Here is a 6,631-nt window from a genome sequence, read left to right on the forward strand (position 1 = left end):
GCTTCAATATATTATACTAAATTTTTCTCCACAAAAAGGTATTTCTATTTAAATATATATGTAATGTAAACTTCATACATTTATCGATTCTCATTAGAATATTGTTTACAAAACTTAAAAAAAAGTATAAATGTGTCTAATTCACGCACGATTTTTGATGATTTGAATGCGAATGCTATTTAATACAAGATATATAATAGGAAAAAACATTAAATTAAATTGAATTTATGCAAATGATACTTTTGCACGGTTATGTTACAAAGTTGATATAATATAAAATAGCTATTAAATGGCGTACCATATTCATAAATAACCGTCTCACAGTCATATGCAACATCTTTTTCAAACTGAAAATCTACATTAAATATTAGTTTACATAATTCTCTTATGCTACATTTGGATATGGATATGAAGATGATTGTTCTAATTTTGTTTCTGACAACAACTATTTTTATGCTTTGGTAAGTTCAGTTTATTCTAATGCTACATTTGGATATGGATATGAAGATGATTGTTCTAATTTTGTTTCTGACAACAACTATATTATGCTTTGGCAAGTTCAGTTTGTGGTGTTAAGGTGTTAAGGTTGAAATACTAATCAAAAGTTAAATTATATATTTTAGTAAATCAAACATGTGATAAAATGCTAAAAATAGTCATTTTTCTTGAGGTATATGTTACAAAATGTTTCCGCGGAAACTTGCCCCCTGTGCCTGGCAAAATTTCAAGGGAAAGGCCTGTGAGAAAGACATATTGAAAATTGGAATGCTGGAGAACCATTTAGAAGAATGTTATGCTGTTTTTTGCACAGACAGTTTTCACAAATAAAACCTCAATTTTGATTGTATTGTTATCATATTTTCAGGTGTTGGAAATGGAGAATGAAATGGGTAAGTTTGGATGAGAAACTTTTTAGACCTGAATTTCATATGTGTATTTAAAGTTTGAGAAGATGGTTTTTGTGAGCTTGAAAAAGCTCTATATTACAATACTTTTCTGTATGATGGATTACTCACATACATATCAGTATGTGTTTTTGTATGATGAGAAAGTAAAACTAAATAAATCAATCTGTTTTGATCAATTAAATTACGATAAATTAACATTTCAATGCATTATCAGCTATGAAAATGTTATGTCTAAATGTTATAAATGTTTGCCCAACTTTTGACTACAAGTGTTGATCTAAAAGGAAATAAGTTTAAAAAAAACACCGAACTTTTCACTTTTTAAACGAAAAGTTTCAGATTATGATGACGCTTTAAGACATGTAAGAGAAGATGAAAGAATATCTGGTAAGACATCATTTTCCAAATATTTATACAGTACACAGTCGACAATTTTTGTCAACCGAAATTAGTCTATACTTTAATAGTCTATACTTTACTGGCCATTTATAATGTGTGTATTCTTCACCTTCTCATTTCCCTAGCCTGGAAGAAATAAGAGAAAATATTGATTTGCTTTGCATATAAAATCGAGACATATGTCACAGAGTGAGGGTTTACTTGTTGTGACGACAGGGAAATGGAGAATGAAAAAAACATATTTCGGCTATTGAATAAACTTTTTTCTGGGTTTTCATATTCCGACGCCGGAGAAAGAGATTGTTTTTTTTTATTTTCTATGTTGCAAAAAAGAAAGAACATCAAAATACTCGGCAATCCGATTGATAGTACAAATCAGATAGCCTCGTGTTTTGATGCTCTATTAGATATACGCCTTTGCTACAGTACTTCACATCAGTGTTGTTATATTTTTCTGGTCCTTCGGGATCATTGACGCCAGCACTATTAAGTGTTGAAAATTGAGTACCGCTCAAGCCAGTGCTAGGGGGCGTGAGGGATGTTGCACTTATTCATTATCTCTCATGTACAGACTCAATCAAACCGAGTCTGCAATTCTTTTGTAATTTTGTTGTGATTAATGCTTCCGAGGGATCACTTTGTTTCCTGATTTTATACTTCACAACAGCAGGTGTCAAGTGTTGTGTGGCAACTGTAAAAAGTTGCCCCGTACTTCACTTCAGTGTTGTTATATTTTCTGGTCCTTCGGGATCATTGACGCCAGCACTATTAAGTGTTGAGAATTGAGTACCGCTCAAGCCGGTGCTAGGGGCGTGAGGGATGTTGCACCTATTCATTATCTCTCATGTACAGACTCAATCAAACCGAGTCTGCAATTCTTTTGTAATTTTGTTGTGATTAATGCTTCCGAGGGATCACTTTGTTTCCTGATTTTAAATACTTCACAACAGCAGGTGTCAAGTGCTGTGTGGCAGCTGGAAAAAAGTTGCCCCGTACTTCACATCAGTGTTGTTATATTTTTCTGGTCCTTCGGGATCATTGATGCCAGCACTATTTAGTGTTGAGAATTGAGTACCGCTCAAGCCGGTGCTAGGGGGCGTGAGGGATGTTGCACTTATTCATTATCTCTCATGTACAGACTCAATCAAACAGAGTCTGCATTTCTTATTTAATTTTGTTGTGATTAATGCTTCCGAGGGATCACTTTGTTTCCAGAATTTTTATACTTCACAACAGCAGGTGTCAAGTGCTGTGTGGCAGCTGTAAAAAGTTGCCCCGTACTTCACTTCAGTGTTGTTATATTTTTCTGGTCCTTCGGGATCATTGACGCCAGCACTATTAAGTGTTGAGAATTGTGTACCGCTAGTTAATACTAGTAATATATATTTATCATGCGTTATTATTTTACAATCTGTGTGAACTACTTTATTTGTAGGAAAAGATGACATGGCGTTGTTGATGAAAGATCATCATAGAGGTAACGTTTAGAAAAAAGTCATAAATGAGCCGCGCCAAGACAAAAACAACATAGTGCGTTTGCGACCAGCATAGATCCAGACCAGACTGTGCATCCTGATTAGGATCCATACTTTGCGCTATCAGTATCTCTTCTTGTAATAGGGGTTTGTAAGCGAACAACATGGATCCTGATCAGACTGCGCGGATACGCAGGCTGGTCTTGACCCATGCTGATTGCAATCACACTATGTTGGTTTTGTCATGGCGCGGCTCGAATTCCTTAAAAACATAAAATATTATGACTCATGAATTGAAAGTCAAATTTCACAACTCTCTTTTCTTGGAAGCCTTTTTTGTTGAAAGATCTATTAAAAATCGGGACTTAAAGTGATGTAATTATCTTTAACAGTCTGTATGAAAGGTCTCAATCTGAAAAGTTGATATAAACTAACAAAGGATATTTGTATCCAATGATTTTGTTTTAAAAAAATTATCGCAATCCTGTCTGATTCATGATTATTATTTTGATAAGTTAATATTGTAATGCGCATTGTTATTTTCTAAATTGTATTCCACACATATTTCTAGCATTTTGAATAAGCCTGCATTTTCACACACAGTAGCTTCAAAATATAAAACAATAATTACTTATATAGATCAGCTGGGGCACTTGAAGCAGAATGATACAGAAATATACTCGAAAATAAATTGAAAGTCGTAATGTGTACTATTCTTAGCCCAATTTGAGTGAACAGGGTTGCAACGCTTTTCAAATTTTGATCATTTTTTCACCATTAGATTAATATTCCGAAAAAACGGAGTGAGTGAATGATCTGAAATTTTGCATACAAGCTTAGAGTCTAGACCTACATCAACTGGAACGTTTATCTCGAAATTTTATTTCCGACCCCGTTCTGTCAAAAGATCTCAATTGAGTCTCTTTAATATAACAATTCAAATATCGTAAATTTCTATACTACACTTATTACTCAAACCGTTCCGCGTCCAGATTAAGAAACAAATCTTTAAAGAACTTAAATCGAAAAGATTAAAATAGATAAGGAGTAATAACCTAATGAAACTTTGAATGCATCGTTAATAATAAGGAAACCTTTATTGCTATTTCTATATCATCAAAATATACCTGTTAACTAATTAAATAAAATTGTTTTGTATATTTGGGACAAGTTATTAGACAAATTGTTTTGAAAAAATAAAATCCTTAAACTAGGTTATATCATTGAATTTGTACTCTTGTATATAAAGAGGATTTATTGAACGAAGGGTACTGTTTCAAAACTGAATTATTGCACGAGTTGAATAAAATCATATTATGCGAGACTCTGGCGGGCATAATATAATTTTATTCAACGAGCTCAACAAATTCAATAATGAACTTACACGAATTTAATATTCTATTTATCACATAACCAAAATAAAGACCGTTTAAAGTGAAAAAAAGAGAGGCATTTTTCATTGACGCGCCTATAGTTATAACGCTAACATGTACCGAATTATATGCACGGCCGTACACTTCCATTATTACGAAGTCCCAAAAATCAGCACGGGTGTGTGATAAAAAAATATATCCACTCATTACAAAACATATTAATTTACAGAAAATATGCACGTGTGCCGCTTTCATTCATTTTATAACCGTTTAACGGATTTTACATTCAAGACCTATCCAGCTACGGAACGCCGGTGGTTCTACTGAGGTGCCCGCACGTTCGTGCCCAAAATAATGCACGGATGGGGCACCGAAGTCTACCTCCATCAGTAAAGCTGGAACCGTAGCAATATGGCATATGCTGTGTCAGTCTGACGTAAAACCCAATCAAACAAAACAAACATACATTCAACGCAACAATATATAATGCATGCCTTGTATAAATGCAAAATGAAGTTAGTTGTTTTAAAGTGATTAATATAAACATTAAAGAAACCATTACTCTTCATATTATTGCAAGTTCTTCATAAATACAACATGTACAAAATGAAGTTATTCAAGTGATAAGTATAAACGTATAAACATGATTTCAGCTGCACGTGACGTTTCATATAAGCCCACAAAGGTCATCAGAGTATAGAAGATGATGAAATTCAACGATATGTTGTTATTACAAGTGCAATATGTCTTTATGTTGTTATTATATTGAGTAAAATATGTCTTTAACCTTTTCCCTCATAAAAACGTGTTTTGACTTTTTTGCGCCCCACCCCCACCTTTTTGAGGCCTCAAATTGTAAAAACATGCCCTATTTAGGCCCCGAACACTGTTTTTCGTTTGAGAAATGTTGTTTAAAAAGTGACCAAACTTTTTATGGCGCTGCCCCCATCTAAGTGGTACATCAAAGGGTTACCAGAAGGGGATGTGTCTCCTTCTGTTTGGGAGGGCGGGGGGGGGGGTGAAGGGGGCGGATGTCCTTGCCATCGCCAAGAAAATTTGGGACATTTGACAGGCTTAAAAAGGCCTAAGGCCGATCTTACGGTAAACTAGTAAACTAGTAACCGACGCTGAAAAGCCTTTTACTCTATCTCAATTCATTGAGAAGTTGCAGCATGGAAATCCGTTTTTGTGGAAAAAAATGCAAAATAGTGATTTCTTGGCAATTTTGAGACGTCCCCCCATTGCCATGGTAACAGGAAATTTACGATTGAGTATGCTGTTACAGAGAATATGCTTCGGGGTAAATTTACGATTCAGCATGCTGTTACAGAGAATATGCTTATGGGATAAAAGGTTAATTAAAAAATAAAAAATGTCAAAAAACAACATTTTTTTTCACCAAAATTAGGCGTAACGGCACGCTTCACATGGAATTTTGGTAATCATTTTTGGATCATTAAAAAAATATATAAAATGTCAAAAAACAACAATTTTTCACCAAAATTAAGTGTTAACATGGCAAAACTAGTTTTTGGGTAATTCAAATCACCTGGCATTGTAACACATAACGTCATATTACCCGGTATTATAAATTCTGCTGACATTGCTTATTTGCAGATAAGAATTTTAGAAGTACCTTGAGGGTGAATACAATATGTAGAGGATATTGAATGAGTGTTAGTGTAATACTGAATTTATTAACGAGTTGAATATATTTATATTAGCTCGGATCTCCCTCTATGGACTTTGTGTCCGCAGAAAAATTTTGGTGTTTTTTAAATTAAATTGTTAAAAATGAAAAAACGTTAAAAAGTATTTTTCAAAATTTCTTCATAAATTGGGTATCCCGGATTAAAAATAAAAAATATTTTTAATTGTGTTTAAATAATAATATTGTTTTTTTGAACAGGTAAATATTTTAAAACAAATAGAATTATCACCGGAAAGTGATAAAAATCCCCCATTCCAAGGCCCAAAAAGCTTTTAATTTCCCAAAAAACAACCAAAACTGGGACCCAAACCTTTTTTCCCTTCTTAAAAGGGAAATTCTCAAGAGGCCTTTTTGTTTTTAAGGGCCTTTTAATTCAAGGTATATTTTTAATAATTTAAATTTTAAAATGACATTATGTCAAATTTTTTCCCGTCATTGAGCCCGGAAATTTTTTATTTTTTTCAAAAAATTTGTTTATTCTAAATGGTGAATTGACCAACCAGTTGTGAATTTTGAAAAGTATTTAGGATAAAATATAGACATGACCTAAATATAAAAAGAATGCCCCACCCTTTTTATAAATTGACATTACAGGTAATTTCCAATGGCTATTTATAGAAATGTGCTTTGGTTATGTGCGTTATATAGTGAAATATAAAATTAAAAGTAATTATGGGAAAATTTAAACTGATTTTTACCTTGACCTCTTCACGAACTAAATACCATTGGATGGGCATAATGTCACTTTAATAATGCTGTACAGAA

At 33.2% G+C, this 6,631-nt stretch overlaps 1 long non-coding RNA gene across 1 annotated transcript; it reads left to right on the forward strand.

Annotated features, from left to right (window-relative positions):
* Positions 1–1,239: 1,239 nt before the first annotated feature.
* LOC132737780 (uncharacterized) lies at positions 1,240–5,032 on the forward strand. The gene is made up of 3 exons (XR_009626778.1): positions 1,240–1,295; positions 2,743–2,784; positions 4,809–5,032. It is a non-coding gene; the product is annotated as an uncharacterized LOC132737780 (long non-coding RNA).
* The last annotated feature ends 1,599 nt before the right edge of the window (positions 5,033–6,631 follow it).

Source organism: Ruditapes philippinarum, unplaced genomic scaffold (genome assembly GCF_026571515.1).
Source record: "Ruditapes philippinarum isolate M1 unplaced genomic scaffold, ASM2657151v2 ctg10068_1_1_1_1, whole genome shotgun sequence".
NCBI classification, from domain to species: domain Eukaryota; kingdom Metazoa; phylum Mollusca; class Bivalvia; order Venerida; family Veneridae; genus Ruditapes; species Ruditapes philippinarum.